This window comes from Carcharodon carcharias, chromosome 16, assembly GCF_017639515.1.
Source record: "Carcharodon carcharias isolate sCarCar2 chromosome 16, sCarCar2.pri, whole genome shotgun sequence".
NCBI lineage: Eukaryota > Metazoa > Chordata > Chondrichthyes > Lamniformes > Lamnidae > Carcharodon > Carcharodon carcharias.
The window spans coordinates 98,470,907-98,497,986 of NC_054482.1; the positions used below are offsets into that span (position 1 = coordinate 98,470,907).

Consider the following 27,080-nt stretch of genomic DNA (forward strand, 5'->3'; position numbering starts at 1 on the left):
GCCACTAGAGCTATACCTTGAGTGCCCTACCATCCATTCTTAACTAGCACATTCATTTAGATAATATCACCAACTTCGACACCTATGTGTTCTTTTGTTCTGCCGTCTGTGACATCTTTTGATGATCTGCTTCTATCAATGCTTTTGCCTACAACCACACCACCCCTTTCCACTTCTCCCCGCAACCACCCCACCCCCCCCCCAACCTTAAACCAGCTTATATTTTAACCCTTCCTGGGATTCACCTAGTTCTGTCGAAGGGTCATGAGGACTCGAAACGTCAACTCTTTTCTTCTCCGCCGATGCTGCCAGACCTGCTGAGTTTTTCCAGGTAATTCTGTTTTTGTTTTGGATTTCCAGCATCCGCAGTTTTTTGTTTTTATATATATATATTTTTATTTAGGTCTGGGTCATGCTTGCGGACAGACCAAAGGTGTTCCGCAAAGTGGTCACCCAATCTGCGTTTGGTCTCTCAATTGTAGAGGAAACCGCATTGGGAGCAGCGAATGCAGTAGACTAAATTGAGGGAAGTGCAAGTGAAATGCTGCTTCACTTGAAAGGAGTGTTTGGGCTCTTGGACGGTGAGGAGAGAGGAAGTAAAGGGGCAGGTGTTACACCTTCTGCGGTTGCATGGGAAGGTGCCGTGGGAGGGGGTTGAGGTGTAGGGGGTGATGGAGGAGTGGACCAGGGTGTCCCACATCTTCCCTTCACCCCCCCCCACCCGGCGGCATTCCGCAGGGATCGTTCCCTCGGGACACCCTGGTCCACTCCTCCATCTTTTGCCACTGGTTAAAGACAATTTGTTTAATAAACAGTTATTTAAATATATTAAGATCAAGAGAATAACTAGGGAAAGAGTGGGGACAGTTAGGGACCATAGGGGTAACGTGTGAAGACCCAGAAGACGTGGGTACAGTCCTCAATGAATAATTTACGTCGGTCTTCACAATGGAAAAGGATGGCACAGGCATAGACATCAGGGTGGAGGACTGTGAAATATTAGAGTAAATTAGCACAGAGAGGAAGGAAGGTTTAGCAGCCTTAAAAGTGGATGAATCCGCAGACCCAGATGAGATGTATCCCAGACTGTTGAGGGAGGAAAGGGAAGAGATATCAGGGGCCCTGGCAGTAATTTTCAAATCCTCTCTAACCACAGGTGAGACGCCAGAGGACTGCTAACGTTGTCTCATTATTAAAAAAGGGAAGGGATAGACCTGGAAATTACAGGCCAGTCAGTCTAACCATGGTGGTGGGGAAATTACTAAAAAGAATTCTGAGGAACAGAATATATCTGCACTTGAAGAGGCACAGATTAGTCATGTGGACTCGAAACGTTAACTGTGTTCCTCTCCACAGATGCTGCCAGACCTGCTGAGTCTTTCCAGGTATTTTTGTTTTTGTTTTGGATTTCCAGCATCTGCAGTTTTTTGCTTTTTATTACAGATTAATCAGGGATAATCAGCATGGATTTGTTGAGGGAAGATCGTGTTTGAGGAGGTAACCAGGAATGCTGAGGTTAATGTGGTCTACATGGACTTAAGCAAGGCTTTTGATAAGGTCCCTCATGGCAGACTGGTCAAGAAAGTAAGAGTCCATGGGAACCAAGGCAAAGTGGATGTTGGATCCAAAAAGGGCAGGAAGCAGAGAGTGATAGGAGATGGATGTTTCTGTGACTGGAGGTCTGTTTCCAGTGGGGTTCCACAGGGCTGCAGCCCTTTTAGTTTGTGGTGTACATAAATGATTTTGAATTAAATGCAGGGGGATGATCGAGAAGCTCACGAATGACACAAAAATTGGTAGGGTTGTAAATGGTGAGGAGGATAGCCGTAAACTGCAGGAGGATATCAATGGTCTGGTCGGGTGGGCAGAGCAGTGGTAAATGGAATTTAATCTGGAAAAGTGTGAGGTAATACACCTGGGGAGAGCCAACAAGGCAAGGGATTATACTATGAACGGTAGGACTCTGGAAAGTACTGAAGATCAGAGGGACCTTGGCGTGCATATCCACTGATCACTGAAGGTAGCAGGGCAAGTAGATAAAGTGGTTAAGAAGGCATATGGGATACTTGCCTTATTTAGCCGAGGCATAGAATACAAGAGCAGAGAGGTTATGCTGGAACTGTATTAAACGCTGGTTAGGCCACAACTGGAGTACTGCATGCAGTTCTGGTCATCACATTTATAGGAAGGATGTGATTGCACTGGAGAGAGTGCAGATGAGATTTACCAAGATGCTGCCCGGGCTGGAGGGTCTGAGCTCAGAGGAAAGATTGGATAGGCTGGGATTGTTTTCCTTGGAGCGGCAAAGCTTGCTGTGTAAGATTATGAGGGGCATAGATAGGGTGGATAGGAAGGCACTTTTTTCATTAGTCGAGGAGTCAATAACCAGGGGGCACAGGTTTAAGGTAAGAGGTAGAAGGCTAAGAGGGGAGTTGAGAAGAATGTTTTTCATCCAGAGGGTGATGGGAGCCTGGAGCTCACTGCCTAAAGGGGTGATTCAGAAACTCTCGTAACATTTAAGAAGCATTTAGATATTCACTTGCATTGCCATAGCCTCCAGGACTATGGGCCAAGCGCTGCAAAATGGGTTTAGTTTAGTCAGATCTTTAGATCGTTGTTGACCAGCACGGGCACAATGAGCCGAATGGCCTCCTTCTGTGCTGTAAACGTCCATGAGTCTATAAGTTTACAAACCTGGTGCTCGTATTCTGTTAATCTAAATTAAACAATTAGGCGGGTCGATCAAACTTCTTCACATTTCTCGTGGCTCAGGAAGCAGCGGGGCTTGATATTGCAGCGCACTATCCTCAGTGAAGACTTTGGGACTCCCCATTATGTTGGCTGCCAGTCTTTTCCCATAATCCTTCTTTGCTTCTCTAATATGCTTTTTCACCTCCCTTCTGAACCTTTTGTATTCCTCTTGGTTCTCAGTTGTATTTTCTACCTGACACCTGTCATAAGCGTACTTTTTCTTCCTCATCTTAATTTCAATCTCCTTTTTCCCCCAGTGAGCTCTGGATTTGTTTGCTCTACCTTTCCCTTTCGATGGAACATACCTTGACTGTGCCCAAACTAATTCCTATATGAAGGTAGCCCATTGTTCAACCACAGTTTTTCCTGCTAATCTTGTGTTCCAGTCTATCTGGCCCAGCTTCGTTTCTGCCCCAAAGTTGGCTCTTGTCCAGTTAATTATTCTTACTCTGGATTGCCTATCATCCTTTTCTATCATCATCCTAAAACATACAATACAATGATCACTGTACTGCAGCTTCACGTCCTTAGTGCAAAGCAGAGTTTATTGGTGAGGTTGTAATAGCACAGCTTGTAAGGGGTAGACTACTTGGGCCTCAACTTCTACATCTAACTCCACCTGTGCATACTTAATTTATTTCATAGTAACAGCGAGTACTGTTTGCTTCACCATGATGCTGAATGCAAAATCCAGGCTAATGCATTTTGTTATAGGAGTTAAGCAGCTTTGGAGATTAGCTGGAGACAGAGACCCAACTCCCTAAAGCTGGATTCCGTGGATGGGGGTTAGAAGTCAGTGACTTGAAAGTTGGTTCTCGGGTTTATTAATTCTTTTTAGAACATATTGGCAACATTACTTGAAAACTTTGTTTAGAATTTACTTATATCAATGATGTTTTGTGGAATTCCCTTGTTGTTTTGTAATGTAAGTATTAATTCTCCTTATCTCCATCTATTCATTAGTCTTCTGGCTTCGATTCATAGATTGCTATAATTCATCTTAGTGAGACTTTTGCATTCTATAGAAACATGAAAGATTATTCAGCACTTGGTGACACTTCTGCCACAGTGCACAATGGAAATACAGTTAATATACTTGAATTCCAATTGCACACATATTTTCCTCCAATTTGCGTTTTCACAATTCAGAGCCTCAATTTCTTTTAAAACAGGGACTACACTTCAAAAGTACATTATTGGACATTTTGGGACGTCCTGTGGTTGTGAAAGGCACTATATAAATGCAAGTTCTTTATTTGTGTCCACAACAGACTAGTTTGCACAGATGTTTGAATTCCCTTGAGCCACAATTTACAGCATTCACTGAATAGCAGTAATATGCCTCCATGTTTAAAATATACACTATAATACTGGGATATGCATTGGAAGTCATATGAGCTATCCGTTGTACGTTTCTGATCTCTTCCACAAGCAAAAGTATTACACAGCCAGACCATGGAGTTCCAGCTAAAACTAGAAAGTTTTATTGAAAGAAACAATTTACATCATTGGGCAGTGTTAGCTCCAAATTCTAATTTAAATCTGAATGGGACACACAACCAATTAATGTTGACCATAAATAACTTGGTTTGGTTAAAATCGGGGCACTTGATACAACTGAGTGGCTTGCTCGGCCATTTCAGAGGGCAGTTCAGAGTCAACCACATTGCTGTCGGTCTGGAGTCACATATAGGCCAAGCCAGGTAAGGATGGCAGGTTTCCTTCCCTAAAGGACATCAGTGAACCAGATGAGTTTTTACAACAGTTGACAATGGTTTCATAGTTATCATTAGGCTTTTAATTCCAGATTTTTATTGAATTCAAATTTCACCATCTGCTGTGGTGAGAATCAAACCCGGGACCCCAGGGCATTACGCTGGGTCTCTGGATTATCAGTCGAGTGACAATACCACTACGCCACCGCCTCGCCATGGACCGCCCAACCATCTTCAATTGCTTCATCAGTGACCTTCCTTCCATCATAAGGTTAGAAGTGAGGATGCTCGCTGATGATTGCGCAATGTTCAGCACTAACTCCTCAGATACTGAAGCAGTCCACGTCCAAATGCAGCAAGACCTCAACAAGTGGAAAGTAACATTCGCACCACAAAAGTGCCAGCTATGACCACAGGAGAGAACCTAACCATCGCCTCTTTACATTCAATGGCATTACCATCGCTGAATCCCCCACTATTAACATTCTAGTGGGGTTACCATTGACCAGAAACTGAACTGGATTAGTCATATAAACTACTGTGGCTACAACAGCAGGTCAGAGACTAGGAATCCAGCAGTGAGTAACTCACCTCCTGACTCTCTAAAGCATGTCCGACATCCACAAGGCACAAATCAGGACTCTCCACTTGCCTGGATGAGTGCAGCTCCAACAACACTCAAAAAGCTTAACACCATCCAAGACAAAGCAGCTCGCTTGAATGGCACTCCATCCACAAATATTCATTCTCTCCACCACCAACGCACAGTGACAGCAGTGTGTACCATCTATAAGGTGCACTGCAGGAACTCACTGAGGCTCGCTTCTTAGACAGCACCTCTAAAACCCATGACCACTACCATCTAGAAGGACAAGGGCAGCAGACACATGGGAACACCACCATCTTCAAGTTCCCCTCCAAGCAACTCACCATCCTGACTTGGAACTATATCGCTGTTCTTTCACTGTTGCTGGGTCAAAATCCTGGAACTCCCTTCCTAATAGCACTGTAGGTTTACCTACACCACATGGACTGCAGCAGTTCAAGAAGACAGCTCACCACCTCCTTCTCAAGGGCAATTAGAGATGGGAAACAAATGCTGGCCTAGCCAGCGATGCCCACATCCCATTGCACCATACAAGATAACCTCTGGTGTGAAGCACGCTTAATGTTCCCAGATGAGAGACACATCTTAGAAGTCATTTTTTTTAGGTTTTTACAGATGCTAGACAATTTAACTGTCCTATCAACTTTGATCGTACATAAGACATTTTTTGTAATGCATCATTGAACACTGGCTCACGGGCCAGTGCACATTTATGCACAGAGCTTGTGTTTGCATGTACACACACCAAGCTCTGCTTCCTAATCGGAGTGTGATGTTGCATGCATTGTAACTCAGGTTTTCAAGCTCTTCAACATTTTGAGTACTGATCAGGATAACGGTCTGGTTAAAAAAATCCACGAGATTCAGTATACTACAGCACAAGGTACAACTTCATGCAACGCATCTATTTCTTAAAATCTGGGACCTCCAAACATCTGATGCACAAAGTTTAAATTAATGGAGTTAAATTTTTTTTAAAAGATTCCATTTTGAATGCTGAACTGGCTTTTGGGCGTGACCTACACGAATCACAATGTAAGAGAAATATTTATTAAATTCTCCAGTTTTCTCTCTTTATTACAGTAACTTAAAAAAAACTATGGCAGAAGTAAATGGAGGAGTGAAACGGTGCCCGATTAGATAGATTAAGCAGGCTTCAAAAGTCCAAAGCAAATCTCTCAAAAGGCTTATCACTATTGATAGTGATCAACAAATATTTGTTGATATTGGTTTGAACAGGACTACCAATCCAAGTGTGCAAACAGCAATATTTTTAAGGGGTTGAGATGACAGTTTGGGGGGGGGGGGGGGGCAAAGGTGGTGTGAGGCTAAGAAAGGACAGGAAACAGAGAAATTTTAACATTTTTAATCTACGCATCAGATTTGTCATGCTAAAAAGTAAAAGCATTATGTAATGGCAAATATGTTAACATGTTACCTGAGTATTGATTAGTAGGAGTTAAACAGTTACACCGTCGTCCTGGAGGTTCAGTGAGATAATATAACCGAGACTTCGAAAGCCACCAGTATCTCAGTAGTTCTGGTTCCTCTATGTCTAACCAACTTTCTGTGTGCAAGTCAGGCTAAACAAAAAAAATAAGCAGGGTAGATCAAGTAAGAAGAGACACATGTAATAAATTTGCGCTAAACTACCAACTTACTTACTACCACCACCCCAGTGCCTGCTGACAGGGTATTAAAATGTCAGATTATCTTGTGGACCAATTTATAAATATCAAAAAAGAGACTCAGAGCAGCGCTCGTACAATTAATGGTAATCAGCTGGAAAATATTTAATTCTTCAGATCTCTGCAAGTTTGATAGGAAAATTCAAATGCAGCTCAAGAAACACCAGTAAATTTCTGTTGCTACTCAATATCCTTCTAGTTAAAGGCATATCAATTATAGGTCACCTAGATTTTCAACAAACTCGAGACATGCCTCTTCTTTAAAAGAGTGCAACAGCAATCCTCAACCTACCAGAAATGTAGAGTGCAACATGACAACAGAAAACTGTAAAATCTATTAAGAATAAAGCTTTCCTTTATCCCATCCCAGAAATATGTTTCAACTCAAACTCCAAAAAGTGGATCTCCTCTTCTAGCATGGTAATAACCTCATATTTTTCTTTTAGAAGTTTTGTACACTGGACTTAACACCTACCTGAAATTGAGTTAAAACGCCTAAATTCAATTCTTAAGCTGACTGAGAAGATCTTCCTCTCATCTAACTGGATTGCATTGGTATCCTGTCAAAAATGTTAAGGGGAACTGAAAATCTTTACTGCAGCAGTCGCCTATAAGTTGCCACTCCCCTTTCATATTTTTCCCTGGTTTGCAGTTGTTGCTGTACCATTAAGCAGCCTGGCTAACAGTTACAGGGTAATTTCTAATAGTACAACTGTGGAGATAATGCATTGTGCCATACAAGATAACCCACAAAGTAATTTTAACAGCAGTTCCTATGCTTTTGCAAAAATTACCAACTGAAAAAAGGTGTACGAGCAGGGCACTGATTTTTTATCCATGTGCCAGTTTTATTGCAGTTTCACATCTCTGTGAACAAACTAGCTGAAAATTGCCACGAAAGGAATCATAGCCACAAAGTTGTATTCCAACACGATAGCCCACCATTTCAGCAGTCAGCAGTGCGTAGCCTGCAGGAGCTATACTTAAAACATGTAATTGATGATAGTATTCATTATGAATAACCTCATACATAGGTTGTTGCAGCACACACTAAAATGTTTCACCACACAACACCAGAAGCAAATTGGGAGGCCATCACACAAGCTCGTCTCCACTTTTCATACCAAACAGCACAGCAGGTCCAACCACACCACATGACTGCAGAAATTCAAGAAGGCAGCTTATCAAAGACAATTAAGGATTGGCATTGTTGGTCTTGCCAGTGATGCTCACATCTCATGACCATATTTTTAAAAAATTCCAAAGGCAATAGAATTGTAAAGAAGAACTGGTGCCCACAATTTTCACAAAGACACCAAAGCAGATTGGTGCCTCTCAGACAAGCCAGAGCAGATAAACCAATTAAAGGATTAAAAACCATTCTAAATACAACTAAACTAAATATGCGCCAACTTCCATACTTTGCACATGATATTCATTATGAATTCCTGCATTTTTCAGTGTGTTTAAGTCAACTCAAAACAGTCAGCAGGTCTGACAGCATCTGTGGAGAGAGAGAAACAGAGTTCACATTTCGACTCTGTACGACTCTTCTTCAGAGGTAAAGAGAAGTAGAAACATGATGGCTTTTATACTGTTTAAGAGGGGATGGAGCAAGTGGAACAAGATAGAAGGTCAGGGATAGGTGGGAGCTAAGGAGAGATTGACAAAGATGTTATGGACACAAGACAAAGGGAGAGTTAATGGTAGTGCTAAAGACTAAAGAAGATGCTGATAGTGGCAAAAAGGTAACAGCAGAATGTGGAAAATAGCAGAACAAGGATCAGCGGTCTGTGAAAGCAACACATAGAAACCAGTGATAGATGGCCCTGTGGGGAGTGGGGGTGTTAGGGAGAAAGGATTAAAAAAAAATTAAAGATTAAAATTGAAATTTAAAAAAACTGGATTTAAAAAGGGGGTAAAAGATGGAGGAGAGAGTTCATGGTCTGAAGTTGTTGAACGCAATGTTAAGTCCAGAAGGCTGTAAAGTACCTAATCGGAAGATGAGGTGATGTTCCTCCAGTTTGTGTTGGGCTTCACTGGAATATTGCAGCAGGCCAAGGACGGGCATGTGAGCATGAGAGCAGGATGGCGTGTTGAAATGGCAAACGACAGAAAGGTTTGGGTCATATTTGCGGACTGAGCGAAGATGTTCTATAAAGCGGTCACCCAATCTGCATTTAGTCTCCCCAATGTAGAGGAGAATGCATTGGGAACAGCGAATACCGTAGACCAAATTCTGCTATATGTTCTGCTATTAGCACATTCTGCTGTTACCTTTATGCCACTATCAGCACCGTTAAGTCTTTACCACTACTGTTAACACTCCCTTTGAACTGTGTCCATGACATCTTTGTCAATCTCTCTTTAGCTCCCACTTATCCCTAACCTTCTGTCATGCTCCATCCCCTTTTAAACAGTATAAAATCCATCACATTTATACTTCTGTTTAGCTCTGAAGAAGTCATATGGAATTTAAATGTTAACTCTGTTTCTCTCTCCACAGATGCTGCCAGACCTGCTGAGTTTTTCCAGCATTTTTTGTTTTTATTTCAGATCTCCAGCATCCACAGTATTTTGCTTTCAACTCATAACAAACTCATAACTCAAACAGTACAACTCCTGCCCTTCTTCAATGCTTCTCCCCGTCTACAGTAGTTTTGGTCTACAATCTAGGTTTAATTTTGCTTCATGTTGATTTCCAGATTTACCTGCCCCACTATGGCTTGTAAGGTGGGGGGGAGGGGAAAGCAAAGGGGAGAAGCAGATGGGGAGGGGGGAGAAGAAGATGGGGAGGAGGAGGGGGGAAGCAGATTGGGAGAAGCAGATGGGGGGGGGTGGAGAAGCAGATGGGGAGGGGGAGAGAAGCAGATGGGGGGGAGAAGCAGATGGGGAGGGGGGGGAGAAGCAGATGGGGAGGGGGGGGAGAAGCAGATGGGGAGGGGGGGGAGAAGCAGATGGGGAGGGGGGGGAGAAGCAGATGGGGAGGGGGGGGAGAAGCAGATGGGGAGTGGGGGGAGAAGCAGATGGGGGAGGGGGGGGAGAAGCAGATGGGGAGGGGGGGAGAAGCAGATGGGGAGTGGGGGGAGAAGCAGATGGGGAGGGGGGGGAGAAGCAGATGGGGAGGGGGGAGAAGCAGATGGGGAGGGGGGGGAAGCAGATGGGGAGGGGGGGGAAGCAGATGGGGAGGGGGGGGAAGCAGATGGGGAGGGGGGGAGAAGCAGATGGGGAGGGGGGGGAGAAGCAGATGGGGAGGGGGGAAGAAGCAGATGGGGAGGGGGGGAGAAGCAGATGGGGAGGGGGGGGAGAAGCAGATGGGGAGGGGGGGGAGAAGCAGATGGGGAGGGGGGGGGAGAAGCAGATGGGGAGGGGGGGGGAGAAGCAGATGGGGAGGGGGGGGAGAAGCAGATGGGGAGGGGGGGAGAAGCAGATGGGGGGGGAGAGGGCTAGATGGGGGGGGAGAGGGCTAGATGGGGGGGGAGAGGCTAGATGGGGGGGGAGAGGGTAGATGGGGGGGGGCAGAGGGGTAGATGGGGGGGGGAGGGGTAGATGGGGGGGTGAGAGGGGTAGATGGGGGGGTGAAGAGGGGTAGATGGGGGGTGATGAGGGTAGAGGGGGGGTGGATGGGGGGTGAAGATGGATGGGAATGAGGGGTAGATGGGGGGGTGAAGAGAGGGGGTAGATGGGGGGGTGAAGAGGGGTAGATTGGGGGTGTGAAGGGGTGTGGTTGATGGGGGTGGTGAAGAGGGGAGGGGTGAGAGGGTGAAGAGTGGGTAGAGTGGAGATGGGGGGAATGAAGGGGTAGATGGTGAGGGTGAAGAGGGGGGTGATGGATGGGGAGGGTAGAGGGGTAGATGGGGGGAAGAGGGGGTTGGTGGGGGTGAGATGAGGGGTAGGTGGGGAGTTGAGGGGTGAAGATGGGGGGGGTGAAGAGGGGGTAGATGGGGGGGTGAAGAGGGGTAGATGGGGGGGTGAAGAGGGGTAGATGGGGGGTGAGAGGGGTAGATGGGGGGGTGAAGAGGGGTAGATGGGGGGGTGAAGAGGGGTAGATGAGTGGGTGAAGAGGGTAGTGGGGGGGTGAAGAGGGTAGATGGGGGGGTGAAGAGGGGTCGATGGGGGGGTGAAGAGGGGTAGATGGGGGGTGAAGAGGGGTAGATGGGGGGAGTGAAGAGGGGTAGATGGGGGGGTGAAGAGGGGTAGATGGGGGGTGTTGAAGAGGGGTAGATGGGGGGTGAAGAGGGGTAGATGGGGGGTGAAGAGGGGTAGATGGGGGGGTGAAAGAGGGGTAGATGGGGGGGGTGAAGAGGGGTAGATGGGGGGTGAAGAGGGGTAGGATGGGGGGGTGAAGAGGGGTAGATGGGGGGGTGAAGAGGGGTAGATGGGGGGGGTGAAGAGGGGTAGATGGGGGGTGAAGGGGGTAGAAGAGGGTGAAGAGGGGTAGATGGGGGGGTGAAGAGGGGTAGATGGGGGGGTGAAGAGGGGTAGATGGGGGGGTGAAGAGGGGTAGATGGGGGGGTTGAAGAGGGGTTGATGGGGGGGTGAAGAGGGGTTGATGGGGGGGTGAAGAGGGGTAGATGGGGGGGTGAAGAGGGGTAGATGGGGGGTGAAGAGGGTAGATGGGGGGTGAAGAGGGGTAGATGGGGGGGTGAAGGGGGTAGATGGGGGGGTGAAAGAGGGGTAGATGGGGGGGTGAAGAGGGGTAGATGGGGGGGTGAAGAGGGGTAGATGGGGGGTGAAGAGGGGTAGATGGGGGGTGAAGAGGGGTAGATGGGGGGGTGAAGAGGGTAGATGGGGGGGTGAAGAGGGGTAGATGGGGGGGTGAACGAGGGGTAGATGGGGGGGTGAAGAGGGGTAGATGGGGGGGTGAACGAGGGGTAGATGGGGGGGTGAAGAGGGGTAGATGGGGGGAGTGCAGAGGGTATGGGGGGTGAGAGGGGTAGATGGGGGCGTGAAGAGGGGTAGATGGGGGGGTGAATGAGGGGTAGATGGGGGGGTGAAGAGGGGTAGATGGGGGGGTGAAGAGGGGTAGATGGGGGGGTGAAGAGGGGTGATGGGGGGGTGAAAGAGGGGTAGATGGGGGGGTGAAGAGGGGTAGATGGGGGGTGAAGAGGGGTAGATGGGGGGGTGAAGAGGGGTAGATGGGGGGTGAAAGAGGGGTAGATGGGGGGGTGAAGAGGGTAGATGGGGGGGTGAAGAGGGGTAGATGGGGGGGTGAAGAGGGGTAGATGGGGGGTGAAGAGGGGTAGATTGGGGGGGATGAAGAGGGGTAGATGGGGGGGTGAAGAGGGGTAGATGGGGGGTGAAGAGGGGTAGATGGGGTGGTGAAGAGGGGTAGATGGGGGAGTGAAGAGGGGTAGATGGGGGGGTGAAGAGGGGTAGATGGGGGCGGTGAAGAGGGGTAGATGGGGGGGTGAAGAGGGGTAGATGGGGGGGTGAAGAGGGGTAGATGGGGGGGGTGAAGAGGGGTAGATGGGGGGGTGAAGAGGGGTAGATGGGGGGGATGAAGAGGGGTAGATGGGGGGGTGAAGAGGGGTAGATGGGGGGGTGAAGAGGGGTAGATGGGGGGGTGATGAGGGGTAGATGGGGGGGTGAAGAGGGGTAGATGGGGGGGTGAAGAGGGGTAGATGGGGGGGTGAAGAGGGGTAGATGGGGGGGTGAAGAGGGGTAGATGGGGGGGTGAAGAGGGGTAGATGGGGGGTGAAGAGGGGTAGATGGGGGGGTGAAGAGGGGTAGATGGGGGGGTGAAGAGGGGTAGATGGGGGGGTGAAGAGGGGTAGATGGGGGGGTGAAGAGGGGTAGATGGGGGGTGAAGAGGGGTAGATGGGGGGGTGAAGAGGGGTAGATGGGGGGGTGAAGAGGGGTAGATGGGGGGGTGAAGAGGGGTAGATGGGGGGGTGAAGAGGGGTAGATGGGGGGGTGAAGAGGGGTAGATGGGGGGGTGAAGAGGGGTAGATGGGGGGGTGAAGAGGGGTAGATGGGGGGGTGAAGAGGGGTAGATGGGGGGGTGAAGAGGGGTAGATGGGGGGGTGAAGAGGGGTAGATGGGGGGTGAAGAGGGGTAGATGGGGGGGTGAAGAGGGGTAGATGGGGGGGTGAAGAGGGGTAGATGGGGGGGTGAAGAGGGGGTAGATGGGGGGGTGAAGAGGGGTAGATGGGGGGGTGAAGAGGGGTAGATGGGGGGGTGAAGAGGGGTAGATGGGGGGGTGAAGAGGGGTAGATGGGGGGGGTGAAGAGGGGTAGATGGGGGGGTGAAGAGGGGTAGATGGGGGGGTGAAGAGGGGTAGATGGGGGGGTGAAGAGGGGTAGATGGGGGGGGTGAAGAGGGGTAGATGGGGGGGTGAAGAGGGGTAGATGGGGGGGTGAAGAGGGGTAGATGGGGGGGTGAAGAGGGGTAGATGGGGGGGTGAAGAGGGGTAGATGGGGGGTGAAGAGGGTAGATGGGGGGGTGAAGAGGGGTAGATGGGGGGTGAAGAGGGGTAGATGGGGGGGTGAAGAGGGGTAGATGGGGGGGTGAAGAGGGGTAGATGGGGGGGTGAAGAGGGGTAGATGGGGGGGTGAAGAGGGGTAGATGGGGGGGTGAAGAGGGGTAGATTGGGGGGTGAAGAGGGGTAGATGGGGGGTGCAGCGGGGTAGATGGGGGGTGAAGAGGGGTAGATGGGGGGGTGAAGAGGGGTAGATGGGGGGGTGAAGAGGGGTAGATGGGGGGGTGAAGAGGGGTAGATGGGGGGGTGAAGAGGGGTAGATGGGGGGTGAAGAGGGGTAGATGGGGGGGTGAAGAGGGGTAGATGGGGGGTGAAGAGGGGTAAGATGGGGGGGTGAAGAGGGTAGATGGGGGGGTGAAGAAGGGGTAGATGGGGGGGTGAAGAGGGGTAGATGGGGGGGTGAAGAGGGGTAGATGGGGGGGTGAAGAGGGGTAGATGGGGGGGTGAAGAGGGGTAGATGGGGGGGGTGAAGAGGGGTAGATGGGGGGGTGAAGAGGGGTAGATGGGGGGGTGAAGAGGGGTAGATGGGGGGGTGAAGAGGGGTAGATGGGGGGGTGAAGAGGGGTAGATGGGGGGGTGAAGAGGGGTAGATGGGGGGGTGAAGAGGGGTAGATGGGGGGGGTGAAGAGGGGTAGATGGGGGGGTGAAGAGGGGTAGATGGGGGGGGTGAAGAGGGGTAGATGGGGGGGTGAAGAGGGGTAGATGGGGGGGTGAAGAGGGGTAGATGGGGGGGTGAAGAGGGGTAGATGGGGGGGTGAAGAGGGGTAGATGGGGGGGTGAAGAGGGGTAGATGGGGGGGTGAAGAGGGGTAGATGGGGGGTGTGAAGAGGGGTAGATGGGGGGGTGAAGAGGGGTAGATGGGGGGGTTGAAGAGGGGTAGATGGGGTGGGTGAAGAGGGGTAGATGGGGGGGTGAAGAGGGGTAGATGGGGGGGTGAAGAGGGGTAGATGGGGGGGTGAAGAGGGGTAGATGGGGGGGTGAAGAGGGGTAGATGGGGGGTGAAGAGGGGTAGATGGGGGGGTGAAGAGGGGTAGATGGGGGGGTGAAGAGGGGTAGATGGGGGGGTGAAGAGGGGTAGATGGGGGGGTGAAGAGGGGTAGATGGGGGGGTGAAGAGGGGTAGATGGGGGGGTGAAGAGGGGTAGATGGGGGGGTGAAGAGGGTAGATGGGGGGGTGAAGAGGGGTAGATGGGGGGGTGAAGAGGGGTAGATGGGGGGGTGAAGAGGGGTAGATGGGGGGGTGAAGAGGGGTAGATGGGGGGGTGAAGAGGGGTAGATGGGGGGGTGAAGAGGGGTAGATGGGGGGTGAAGAGGGGTAGATGGGGGGTGAAGAGGGGTAGATGGGGGGTGAAGAGGGGTAGATGGGGGGGTGAAGAGGGGTAGATGGGGGGGTGAAGAGGGGTAGATGGGGGGGTGAAGAGGGGTAGATGGGGGGGTGAAGAGGGGTAGATGGGGGGGTGAAGAGGGGTAGATGGGGGGGTGAAGAGGGGTAGATGGGGGGGTGAAGAGGGGTAGAATGGGGGGGTGAAGAGGGTAGATGGGGGGGTGAAGAGGGGTAGATGGGGGGGTTGAAGAGGGGTAGATGGGGGGTGAGAGGGGTAGATGGGGGGGTGAAGAGGGGTAGATGGGGGGGGTGAAGAGGGGTAGATGGGGGGGTGAAGAGGGGTAGATGGGGGGGTGTGAAGAGGGGTAGATGGGGGGGCTGAAGAGGGGTAGATGGGGGGGTGAAGAGGGGTAGATGGCGGGGGTGAAGAGGGGTAGATGGGGAAGAGGGTAGTGGGGGGTGAAGAGGGGTAGATGGGGGGGTGAAGAGGGTAGCTGGGGGGGTGAAAGAGGGGTAGATGGGGGGGTGAAGAGGGGTAGATGGGGGGGTGAAGAGGGGTAGATGGGGGGGTGAAGAGGGGTAGATGGGGGGGTGAAGAGGGGTAGATGGGGGGTGAAGAGGGGTAGATGGGGGGGTGAAGAGGGGTAGATGGGGGGTGAAGAGGGGTAGATGGGGGGGTGAAGAGGGGTAGATGGGGGGGTGAAGAGGGGGTAGATGGGGGGGGTGAAGAGGGGTAGATGGGGGGGTGAAGAGGGGTAGATGGGGGGGTGAAGAGGGGTAGATGGGGGGGTGAAGAGGGGTAGATGGGGGGTGAAGAGGGGTAGATGGGGGGGTGAAGAGGGGTAGATGGGGGGGTGAAGAGGGGTAGATGGGGGGTGAAGAGGGGTAGATGGGGGGGTGAAGAGGGGTAGATGGGGGGGGTGAAGAGGGGTAGATGGGGGGGTTGAAGAGGGGTAGATGGGGGGGTGAAGAGGGGTAGATGGGGGGGTGAAGAGGGGTGATGGGGGGGGTGAAGAGGGGTAGATGGGGGGGTTGAAGAGGGGTAGATGGGGGGGTGAAGAGGGGTAGATGGGGGGGTGAAGAGGGGTAGATGGGGGGGTGAAGAGGGGTAGATGGGGGGGTGAAGAGGGGTAGATGGGGGGGTTGAAGAGGGGTAGATGGGGGGGTGAAGAGGGGAGATGGGGGGGGTGAAGAGGGGTAGATGGGGGGGTGAAGAGGGGTAGATGGGGGGGTGAAGAGGGGTAGATGGGGGGGTGAAGAGGGGTAGATGGGGGGGTGAAGAGGGGTAGATGGGGGGGTGAAGAGGGGTAGATGGTGGGGGTGATTGAAGAGGGGTAGATGGGGGGTGAGAGGGTAGATGGGGGGTGAAGAGGGGTAGATGGGGGGGTGAAGAGGGGTAGATGGGGGGGTGAAGAGGGGTAGATGGGGGGGTGAAGAGGGGTAGATGGGGGGGTTGAAGAGGGGTAGATGGGGGGTGAAGAGGGGTAGATGGGGGGTGAAGAGGGGTAGATGGGGGGGTGAAGAGGGGTAGATGGGGGGGTGAAGAGGGGTAGATGGGGGGTGAAGAGGGGTAGATGGGGGGGTGAAGAGGGGTAGATGGGGGGTGAAGAGGGGTAGATGGGGGGGTGAAGAGGGGTAGATGGGGGGTGAAGAGGGGTAGATGGGGGGGTGAAGAGGGGTAGATGGGGGGGTGAAGAAGGGGTAGATGGGGGGTGAAGAGGGGTAGATGGGGGGGTGAGAGGGGTCGATGGGGGGGTGTGAAGAGGGGTCGATGGGGGGGTGAAGAGGGGTAGATGGGGGGGTGAAGAGGGGTAGACTGGGGGGGTGAAGAGGTAGATGGGGGGGTGAAGAGGGGTAGATGGGGGGGTGAAGAGGGGTAGATGGGGGGGTGAAGAGGGGTAGATGGGGGGGTGAAGAGGGGTAGATGGGGGGTGAAGAGGGGTAGATGGGGGGGTGAAGAGGGGTAGATGGGGGGGGAAGTGAAGAGGGGTAGATGGGGGGGTGAAGAGGGTAGATGGGGGGGTGAAGAGGGTAGATGGGGGGGTGAAGAGGTAGATGGGGGGGTGAAGAGGGGTAGATGGGGGGGGTGAAGAGGGTAGATGGGGGGGTGAAGAGGGGTAGATGGGGGGGTGAAGAGGGGTAGATGGGGGGGGTGAAGAGGGTAGATGGGGGGTGAAGAGGGGTAGATGGGGGGGTGAAGAGGGGTAGATGGGGGTGTGAAGAGGGTAGATGGGGGGGGTGAAGAGGGGTAGATGGGGGGGTGAAGAGGGGTAGATGGGGGGGTGAAGAGGGGTAGATGGGGGGGTGAAGAGGGGTAGATGGGGGGGTGAAGAGTGAAGAGGGGTAGATGGGGGGGTGAAGAGGGGTAGATGGGGGGTGAAGAGGGGTAGATGGGGGGGTGAAGAGGGGTAGATGGGGGGGTGAAGAGGGGTAGATGGGGGGTGAAGAGGGGTAGATGGGGGGGTGAAGAGGGGTAGATGGGGGGGTGAAGCGGGGTAGATGGGGGGGTGAAGAGGGGTAGATGGGGGGGTGAAGAGGGGTAGGATGGGGGGGTGAAGAGGGGTAGATGGGGGGGTGAAGAGGGGTAGATGGGGGGGTGAAGAGGGGTAGATGGGGGGGTGAAGAGGGGTAGATGGGGGGGTGAAGAGGGGTAGATGGGGGGGTGAAGAGGGGTAGATGGGGGGGTGAAGAGGGGTAGATGGGGGGGTGAAGAGGGGTAGATGGGGGGGTGAAGAGGGGTAGATGGGGGGGTGAAGAGGGGTAGATGGGGGGTGAAGAGGGGTAGATGGGGGGTGAAGAGGGGTAGATGGGGGGGTGAAGAGGGGTAGATGGGGGGGTGAAGAGGGGTAGATGGGGGGGTGAAGAGGGGTAGATGGGGGGGTGAAGAGGGGTAGATGGGGGGTGAAGAGGGGTAGATGGGGGGGTGAAGAGGGGTAGATGGGGGGGTGAAGAGGGTAGATGGGGGGGTGAAGAGGGGTAGATGGGGGGGTGAAGAGGGGTAGATGGGGGGGTGAAGAGGGGTAGATGGGGGGGTGAAGAGGGGTAGATGGGGGGGTGAAGAGGGGTAGATGGGGGGGTGAAGAGCGGGTAGATGGGGGGGTGAAGAGGGGTAGATGGGGGGGTGAAGAGGGGTAGATGGGGGGTGAAGAGGGGTAGATGGGGGGGTGAAGAGGGGTAGATGGGAGGGTGAAGAGGGGTAGATGGGGGGGTGAAGAGGGGTAGATGGGGGGGTGAAGAGGGGTAGATGGGGGGGTGAAGAGGGGTAGATGGGGGGGTGAAGAGGGTAGATGGGGGGGTGAAGAGGGGTAGATGGGGGGGTGAAGAGGGGTAGATGGGGGGGTGAAGAGGGGTAGATGGGGGGGGAAGAGGGGTAGATGGGGGGAGAGGGGTAGATGGGGGGTGAAGAGGGGTAGATGGGGGGGTGAAGAGGGGTAGATGGGGGGTGAAGAGGGGTAGATGGGGGGTGAAGAGGGGTAGATGGGGGGGTGAAGAGGGGTAGATCGGGGGAGAGAGGGGTAGATCGGGGGAGAGAGGGGTTGATGGGGGGGTGAAGAGGGGTAGATGGGGGGGTGAAGAGGGGTAGATGGGGGGGTGAAGAGGGGTAGATGGGGGGGTGAAGAGGGGTAGATGGGGGGGTGAAGAGGGGTAGATGGGGGGGTGAAGAGGGGTAGATGGGGGGGTGAAGAGGGGTAGATGGGGGGTGAAGAGGGGTAGATGGGGGGGTGAAGAGGGGTAGAAGGGGGGGTGAAGAGGGGTAGATGGGGGGGTGAAGAGGGGTAGATGGGGGGTGAAGAGGGGTAGATGGGGGGGTGAAGAGGGGTAGATGGGGGGGGGGGTGAAGAGGGGTAGATGGGGGGTGAAGAGGGGTAGATGGGGGGGTGAAGAGGGGTAGATGGGGGGGTGAAGAGGGGTAGATGGGGGATAGGGGTAGATGGGGGGTGAAGAGGGGTAGATGGGGGGTGAAGAGGGGTAGATGGGGGGGGGTGAAGAGGGGTAGATGGGGGGGTGAAGAGGGGTAGATGGGGGGGTGAAGAGGGGTAGATGGGGGGGGGAGAGGGGTAGATGGGGGGTGAAGAGGGGTAAATGGGGGGGTGAAGAGGGGTAAATGGGGGGGGAGAGGGGTAGATGGGGGGAGAGGGTAGATGGGGGGAGAGGGGGCGTGTTGAACGGGAGTAATATTGAGTGAATGAAGCGCTGCCGGTTGCGGCTGGAGCCTCCAGCCCAGTCCGAGGCCTGGCCGCCCTCACCGGGCCCGGCCTTGGACCCGTCACCGGCGGCCACACCCGCTTCTTCTCATCGTTACTGTTATTTATGGTTAATATTCTCGGTCCCTTTTCCTTCTTCCCTCTCCTCAGCAGAGCCGGAGGATTCTCCCAGCTTCCAGCCATCAGCGCCTTCCCCTGGTGTGTTTTTTTTAAAAAAAAAAGCCACAAGCCAAAACCTCTGTAACTTGGGTTTTCCCCAATTTCCAGTCTCTTGTCTTCACCTTGGTGCGTAAAAAAAAACCTGCACATTTTATCTCTCTGCAACCAAACTCGACATCTGTTCAGAAACACATCAGATCACTTCCCCAGCGATCCCTCCCAGCAGCTCCACATACAATAGCTCATTTCTTACCATGTGTCTTGCAGGCTGAGACACCTTTTTCTTTCTCTTTCTCTTCCTCCCTCTCTCTCTCTCTCTTCTCAATATCGTCTTTCCTTTCACCACCAGGGTCAATGTCCTTTCTTCAAACCACAAGTCACATCAAACAAATCCCTCCTGGTCTGAACGTGGGCTTCACCAAACACAAGCTGCTTTGAACCTCCCTCATCAACTCCACTTCAATTCCCTCTCTCCCAAACACAGGGACTGTTGAGTTTAATTGAGTAGGGTGGGTGGAGATTTAAAAAAAAAAATGTGAACTATTTTCAGATCTGCAGCATAGTGACCCAACCATCTATGGTTTTCCATATAATTCCACCAGTATTGATGAATCATTCTGATGAAAGTCCCGGGTTTGAAGCTGAATTTGTCTTTTATCCTTTCCGACATTGGTGGGTGGTTTTGTGCGATTTTTGGATTTTATTGGAGAAACTTTTTAAAATGTAACTGAGTACGAAAAGCTGAATCTTAATAAAGCCTAGGACACTTAAAAAAAAGTACTCCTGTGTTCCTTGAGAGTTGATGGTTAACTAGATGGAAACGAATTTGATGTACATACTCAAAATATTCAATCACCTTTCAAAGGAATTTGACCAAATTGAAACGTTAGCCTGGATTTCGAACTTATGAACTCAGAGCAGGAGTAGGCCACTTGGCCCCTCGAGCCTGCTCCACCATTTAATTAGATCTGGGCTGATTTGATTGTAACCTCAACTCCACATCCCCACCTACCCCCGAGAACCTTTCACCCCCTTGCTTATCAAGAATGCATCTACCTCTGCCTTAAAAATATTCAAAGATGCTGCTTCCACCACCTTTTGAAGAAGAGAGTTTCAACGACTCATGACCCTCTGAGACAGAAAAATCCTCCTCATCGCTGTCTTAAATGTGCGACCCTTCATTTTTAAACAGAGACTCGTAGTTCTAGATTCTCCCACTAGAGGAAACATCCACTCTGTCAAGACCCTTAGGGTCTTATATAAAAGCCTAACCGTTCCAACATTTCCTCGTAAGGCAAGCCAGCCACTCCAGGTATTAGTCCAGTAAACCTTCTCTGGACTGCTTCCATTTACATCCTTCCTTAAATGAGGAGACCAATACTGTACACAGTACTCCAGATGTGGTCTCACCAGTGCCCTGTATAACTGAAGCATAACCTCCCTACTTTTGTGTTCAATTCCTTTCACAATAAATGATAGCATTCTATTAGCTTTCCTAATTACTTGCTGTACTTGCATACAAACTTTTGCGATTCATGCACTAGGACACCCAGAACCCTCTGCGCCTCAGAGCTCCACAATCTCTCATCATTTGGCTAATTTTTTTTATTCTTCCTGCCAAAATGGACAATTTCACATTTTGCCACATTATACTCCATTTACCAGATGTGTGCCCGCTCACTTAACCGATCTATACCCCTTTGTAGCATCCTTACGTCCTCTTCACAACTTATTTTCCTACCTATCTTTGTGCCAACAGCAAATTTAGCAACCATATCTTTGGTCCCTTCATACAAGTTATTTATAAATTGTAAAAAGTTAAAGCCCAGCACTGATCCCCATGGCACACCAGTCATTACATCTTGCCAAACAGAAAATGACACATTTATGCCTACTCTGCTTCCTGTTAGCTAGCCAGTCTTCTATCCATGCCAATATGTTATCTTCCACACTATGAGCTTTTATTTTTCACAATATCCTTTGATGTGGCATCTTATCAAATGCCTTCTGGAAATCCACTGGTTTCCCTTTATCCACAGCACGGGTTACTTCTTCAAAGAACTCCAATAAATTAGTTAAACACGATTTCCCTTTCACAAAACCATGTTGACTACGCCCGATCACCTTGCATTTTTCCAAGTGCCCTGCTATAACGTCATTAACAATAGCTTCTAACATTTTCCTTATGATAGATGTTAACTAACTGGCTTGTAGTTTCCAGATGGCCCTCACCCTCACCACTGACCTCAAAGAAAGCTGCCAAGAAAGATCTGGCAACCACTGTGGCATAGCTTTCCCCTCTTCCGATGGCAGGTTAAATCTGGTGCCAAGTCAAGGAGATATCTTGGCGTGCAGCAGCATGGTGTCAGCAATAACATAAGCAGCCAATCATACTGAAGACTTCAAAACTAGACAAAATTAGGAACTTAAAAGCGCATAATATACTTTACTTTCAATTTAAACTTTCAGATAGTGAAATTAATGATTAGAATTGGATTAAGGTAGAAGTGAAAATAAAGAAACCTTTTCAAACAAATTATTTTTAAAATGTGGGATTTTTGCATCATAACAGAGAACTTTGGAATTCCATAAATATAAAAATGACTACTCAGAGCCAATGGGGGTGTTGAGAAGTGATTATGGAGTTATTATGCTGTTAAAAACTCAGTTATACCTGATTCAGCAAGGTGCAACATTTTCAAGGATTTTTACAGTGAGATTAGGAGTGTAGTCATGGATGTTCTCCGTTATCAATTGATTTTCCAATGACTGCTGCCTAGCAAGGTGCCTCAACAGCGCACTCTCTGGAGAAGCGTAGAATCACTGACAGCAGCTTCTGGATTTCGATGTTATTTTCTCTGCAGGGATTCCCAAAGTTACCGTCACTTTCAGTGAAGTAATTATGCCAAATGCTGATGGTTTTGCCGTCGTTACTACTGCAAAATCCAGGCTCTAAAAGTGTTCCATTTTCAGCATGTCCTTTAAGCTCACAGCCATACTCTAGTCTCCTTCCTTGATCACTGGGAATCTTGACCTTTCACAGAACATGGAATAAATCTAATGAAATAGATGGACCTATCAATAACACAAAATGGAATATCTCTAAGATGGAGAGACATGTTCTTTTTGAAAAAATACTTTACTCATAAAATATCTGGAAGAACATTACAAAACATTTATAAATTGCCATCACAAAAAGTGCAATGCGATTCAACTTTTACACGTGGATCACGAGGTGCTTCAATACAATCAATGAATATTACAATCATTTCAATATGGTCATTACAGACAGTCAGACAGTGCATTGGTATTGGAGTTATCAACGTACATCATATTGCACTCTGAGGTGCTTCAATACAATTATAATACAATGAATACTAATTCAATGCATACATTCATTGTGAACCGTACAGCCCGAGGGTTCTTTGCCATTCCCAGCCCCTCAGTGCACTATGGCAGACAGGTCTTAGACAGCGACCTTTCCCCATTGTGCCTTTGCAGCACCTGCCCCAAGCTTTACTGCATCCCTCAGCACGTAGTCCTGGACTTTGGAATGTGCCAGTCTGCAACACTCTGTCGGGAACAACTCTGCACTGGAAGACCAACAAGATTTGGGCAGACCAAAGAGCGTCTTTCACCAAGTTGATGACCCTCCAGTTGCAGTTGATGTTTGTCTCGGTGTGTGTCCCTGTACAGCACAGAGTCCTGTGTCACCGCTCTGCTCAGGATGAACCTCGACAGAAACCACTGCATCTCTCTCCAGACCTTCTTTGCAAAGGCACAGTCCACAAGGAGGTGAACAACGGTCTCTTCCCCACCACAGCCACCTCGAGGGCAACGTGCAGAGGAGGTGAGACTCCTGGCATGTAGAATGGATCTGATGGGAAGGGCCTTTCTCACCACCAGCCAAGCTACGTCTTGGTGATTGTTGGAAAGTTCTGGTGGTGAGGCATTCTGCCAAATGACTTTGACAGCCTGCTCGGGGAATCATCCCACATGATCCACCCTCTCCTTTTCCCGCAGGGCCTCTAAGACGTTACGTGCCGATCACTGCCTGATAGACTTGTGGTCAAAGGTATTTCTCTGCATAAATTTTTCCACGAGGGACAGGTGGTACTGCACGGTCCAACTATTTGGAGCATTCTGCAGCAATGTGTCCAGACCCATCCTTCGCAACACCGGGGATAGGTAGAACCTCAGCACGTAGTGACACTTGGTGTTTACGAACTGAGGGTCTACGCACAGCTTGATGCAGCCACAAACAAAAATGGCCATCAGGATGAGGGCGATGTTGGGCAAGTATTTTCCCCCCTTATCTAGAGGCTTGTACATCACGTCCTGGCCAACACAATCCATTTTCGACCTCCAGATAAAACGAAAGATGGCTCGGGTGATCGCCATCGAGCAGGAGTCTGGAATGGGCCAGACCTGCGCCACGTACAGCAACAGCGAGAGTGCCTCACACCTGATGACCAGGTCCTTACCCACAATGGAGAGGGAGCATCGCTCCTACATGCCAAGTTTTCTTTGCACCATAGACACTCGCTCCTTCCAGTTTCTAACGCATGCCCCGGTCCCTCCAAACCATATCCCCAGCACCTTCAGGCCGTCAGCCTGACGGTGAAGGGGACAAAGGATCGGTCAGCCCAGTTCCCAAAGAACATGGCCTCGTTCTTCCCACGATTTACCTTGGCTCCCGAGGCTAGTTCATACTGATCACAGATGTAGATCAGTCCGCGCACCGACAGGGGATCCGAGCAGAAGATGGCGATATCATCAATGTACAGGGAGGCTTTGACCTGTGTACTTCCACTGCCTGGGATCGTCACTCCTCCTATGCCTGGATCCAACCTGATGGACTCAGCAAAGGGTGCTATGCAACACACAGACAGGACAGGGGAGAGAGGACAGCCCTGCCTGACTCCAGATTTAATAGGAAGACTTTCTAATTCCCACGCATTTATTGAGACTGCGCTACTGATGTTAGTGTACAGCAGTTGGATCCAGTTGCCTATTCCCTCCCCAAGCCCCATTTTGAAGAGACATCCACCAGGTGTGCGATATTCTGTCAAAGGCCTTCTCCTGATCCAGGCTGATGTGGCAGGTATCCACACCCCTGTCCTGTACATAGGCAATTTTTTTTTTGAAAAATATACTTTATTCATAAAATATCTGGAAGAACATTACAAAACATTTCAAAATCACAATCACAAAAGTACAATCAGATTCAACTTTGACAGATGGATCACAAGGTGCATCAATACAATCAATGAATATTACAATACATTTCAGTATGGTCAATGCAGACAATCAGACAATGGTATTGGAGTTATCAACATACATCATGTTGCACTCTGAGGTGCTTCAATACAATTATAATACAATTAGCATTCAATGCAGACATTCATTTTGAGCTGTACAGCCCGAGGGGCTCTCAACAGTTCCCAGCCCCTCGGTGCACTGTGGCAGAAAGGTCTTAGACAGCGACCTTTCCCCATTGCGCCTTTGTGGCGGCTGCCCCAAACTTTAATGCGTTCCTCAGCACGTAGTCCAAGACATTGGAATGTGTCTGCAACACTCAGTCGGGGACAGCGCTTTGCGCTGGAAGACCAACAACTTTCGGGCAGACCAAAGAGCGTCTTTCACTGAGTTGATGATCCTCCAGCTGCAGCTGATGTTTGTCTCGGTGTGTGTCCCTGGGAACAGCCCGTAGAGCACAGAGTCCTGTGTCACAGAACTGCTCAGGATGAACCTCGACAGAAACAACTGCATCTCTCTCCAGACCTTCTTTGCAAAGGCACAATCCACAAGGAGGTGAACAATGGTCTCGTCCCCACCACAGCCACCTCAAGAGCAACGTGCCGAGGGGGTGAGACCCCTGGCGTGTGGGAAGGATCTGACGGGGAGGGCCTTTCTCACCACCAGCCAAGCTACGTCTTGGTGCTTGTTAGAAAGTTCTGGCTCTGAAGCGTTCTGCCAAATGACTTTGTCAGTCTGCTCAGGGAACCATCCCACAGCATCCACCCTCTCCTTTTCCCTCAGGGCCTCTAAGACGTTACGTGCTGACCACTGCCTGATGGACTTTTGGTCAAAGGTGTTTCTCTGCATAAATTTTCCCACGAGGGACAGGTGATAAGGCACGGTCCAACTACTTGGAGCGTTCCGCGGCAGCGTGGCCAGACCCATCCTTCGCAACACCAGGGACAGGTAGAAACTCAGCACGTAGTGACACTTGGTGTTTGCGTACCACGGATCTACGCACAGCTTGATGCAGCCGCACACAAAAATGGCCATCAGTATGAGGGTGATGTTGGGCACATTTTTTCCCCCTTTATCTAGAGGCTTGTACATCGCGTCCCTGCGGACACGATCCATTTTCGACCTCCAGATAAAGCGGAAGATGGCTCGGGTGATCGCCATCGCGCAGGAGTCTGGAATGGGCCAGACCTGCGCCACGTACAGCAACAGCGAGAGTGCCTCACACCTGATGACCAGGTTCTTACCCGCAATGGAGAGGGAGCGTCGCTCCCACATGCCAAGTTTTTTTTCATCATAGACACTCACTCCTTCCAGTTTCTAACGCGTGCCCTGGTCCCTCCGAACCATATCCCCAGCACCTTCAGGCCATCAGCCCTGACAGTGAAGGGGACAAAGGATCGGTCAGCCCAGTTCCCGAAGAACATGGCCTCGCTCTTCCCACGATTTACCTTGGCTCCCGAGGCCAGTTCGAACTGGTCGCCGATGTGGATCAGTCTGCGCACCGACAGGGAATCCGAGCAGAAGACGGAGACATCGTCCATATACAGGGAGGCTTTGACCTGAGTGCCTCCACTGCCTGGGATCATCACTCCTCTTATGCCTGGATCCTTCCTGATGGACTCAGCAAAGGGTTCTATGCAACACAAAAACAGGACAGGGGAGAGAGGGCAGCCCTGCCTGACTCCAGATTTAATAGGAAAGCTATCTGATTCCCACCCATTGATTGAGACTGTGCTACTGATGTTAGTGTAGAGCAGTTGGATCCAATTGCGAATTCCCTCCCCAAACCCCATTTTGGATAGCACATCCACCATGTAGGTGTGCGATAATCTGTCAAAGGCCTCCTGATCCAGGCTGATGAGGCAGGTATCCACATCCCTGTCATGCACATAGGCAATCATATCCCTGAGCAGAGCGAGGCTGTCAGAGATCTTCCTGCCCGGCACAGTGCAGGTCTGGTCAGGGTGGATCACCAATTCCAGAGCGGACTTGACCCAATTGGCAATGACCTTGGACAGAATCTTATAGTCCACATTCAACAGTGAAATGGGTCGCCAATTTCTAATTTCCTCCCTTTCACCCTTGTGCTTGTAGATGAGAGTGATGATGCCTTTCCTCATGGATTCTGACATACTGCCGGCCAGGAGCATACTCTCGTACACTTCTAGCAGGTCTGAGCCAATCCAGTCCCACAGAGCCAAATACAACTCCGCCGGCAAGCCATCGCATCCGGGAGTTTTACTCTTCCCGAAGGGCTCAAGGGCCTTAGTCAGTTCGTCAGCAGTTTGTCCAGGCTCTCCTGTGTACTATATATTGCCTAAGATCTCCATGATAGAGGACAGAAAGGTCTGGGAGGCCGTGCTGTCTGTGGGCTTCACGTCATACAATCCGGCATAAAAGGATTTGCTGATCCTCAAAATGTCAGGCTGAGATGACTTTACTGAGCCATCTTCTTCCTTCAGGCTGCTAATCACAGAGCTCTCTCTGTGTACCTTTTGGAAGAAGAAACGTGAGCACGTCTCATCCTGCTCCACAGAGTGGACTCTGGAACGGAAGATGATCTTGGAAGCCTCCTAGGCAAAGAGTGAGGCTTGCTGGCTCTTCACCTCTTGGAGTTCTTCCTTGACATCGACCCCCATCGACTGCAACCAGAGCAGATTCTGCATGTTTATCTGGAGTCGGGAGATTTCCCTTTGTTCCTTTCTAGCTTTCTGGGCGCCTTTGAGGATGAAAAACCTCTTGATGTTTACCTTGATCGCTTCCCACCAGTGTGTCAGGGACTCAAAGTGGGGTTTCATGGTTCTCCAATCATTGTAATCCCTCTTGAGCTCCTCAATGTTCTCTGGGGTCAGCAGTTGCACATTTAGCTTCCATGCCCCCCAGCCACTCTCT

General features: G+C 50.9%; 1 protein-coding gene across 1 annotated transcript in view; it reads right to left on the reverse strand.

The window, feature by feature from the left end:
- tlcd4a (TLC domain containing 4a) overlaps positions 1–19,399 on the reverse strand; it is a 59,711-nt gene extending 40,312 nt beyond the window's left edge. The window contains exons 1-2 of the mRNA XM_041207635.1: positions 19,183–19,399; positions 6,512–6,656 (exon numbers count right to left, since the gene is read on the reverse strand). The gene's annotated coding sequence lies outside the window, so the exon portion shown is untranslated. The remainder of the gene's footprint in view (positions 1–6,511; positions 6,657–19,182) is intronic.
- Between the last annotated feature and the right edge of the window lie 7,681 nt (positions 19,400–27,080).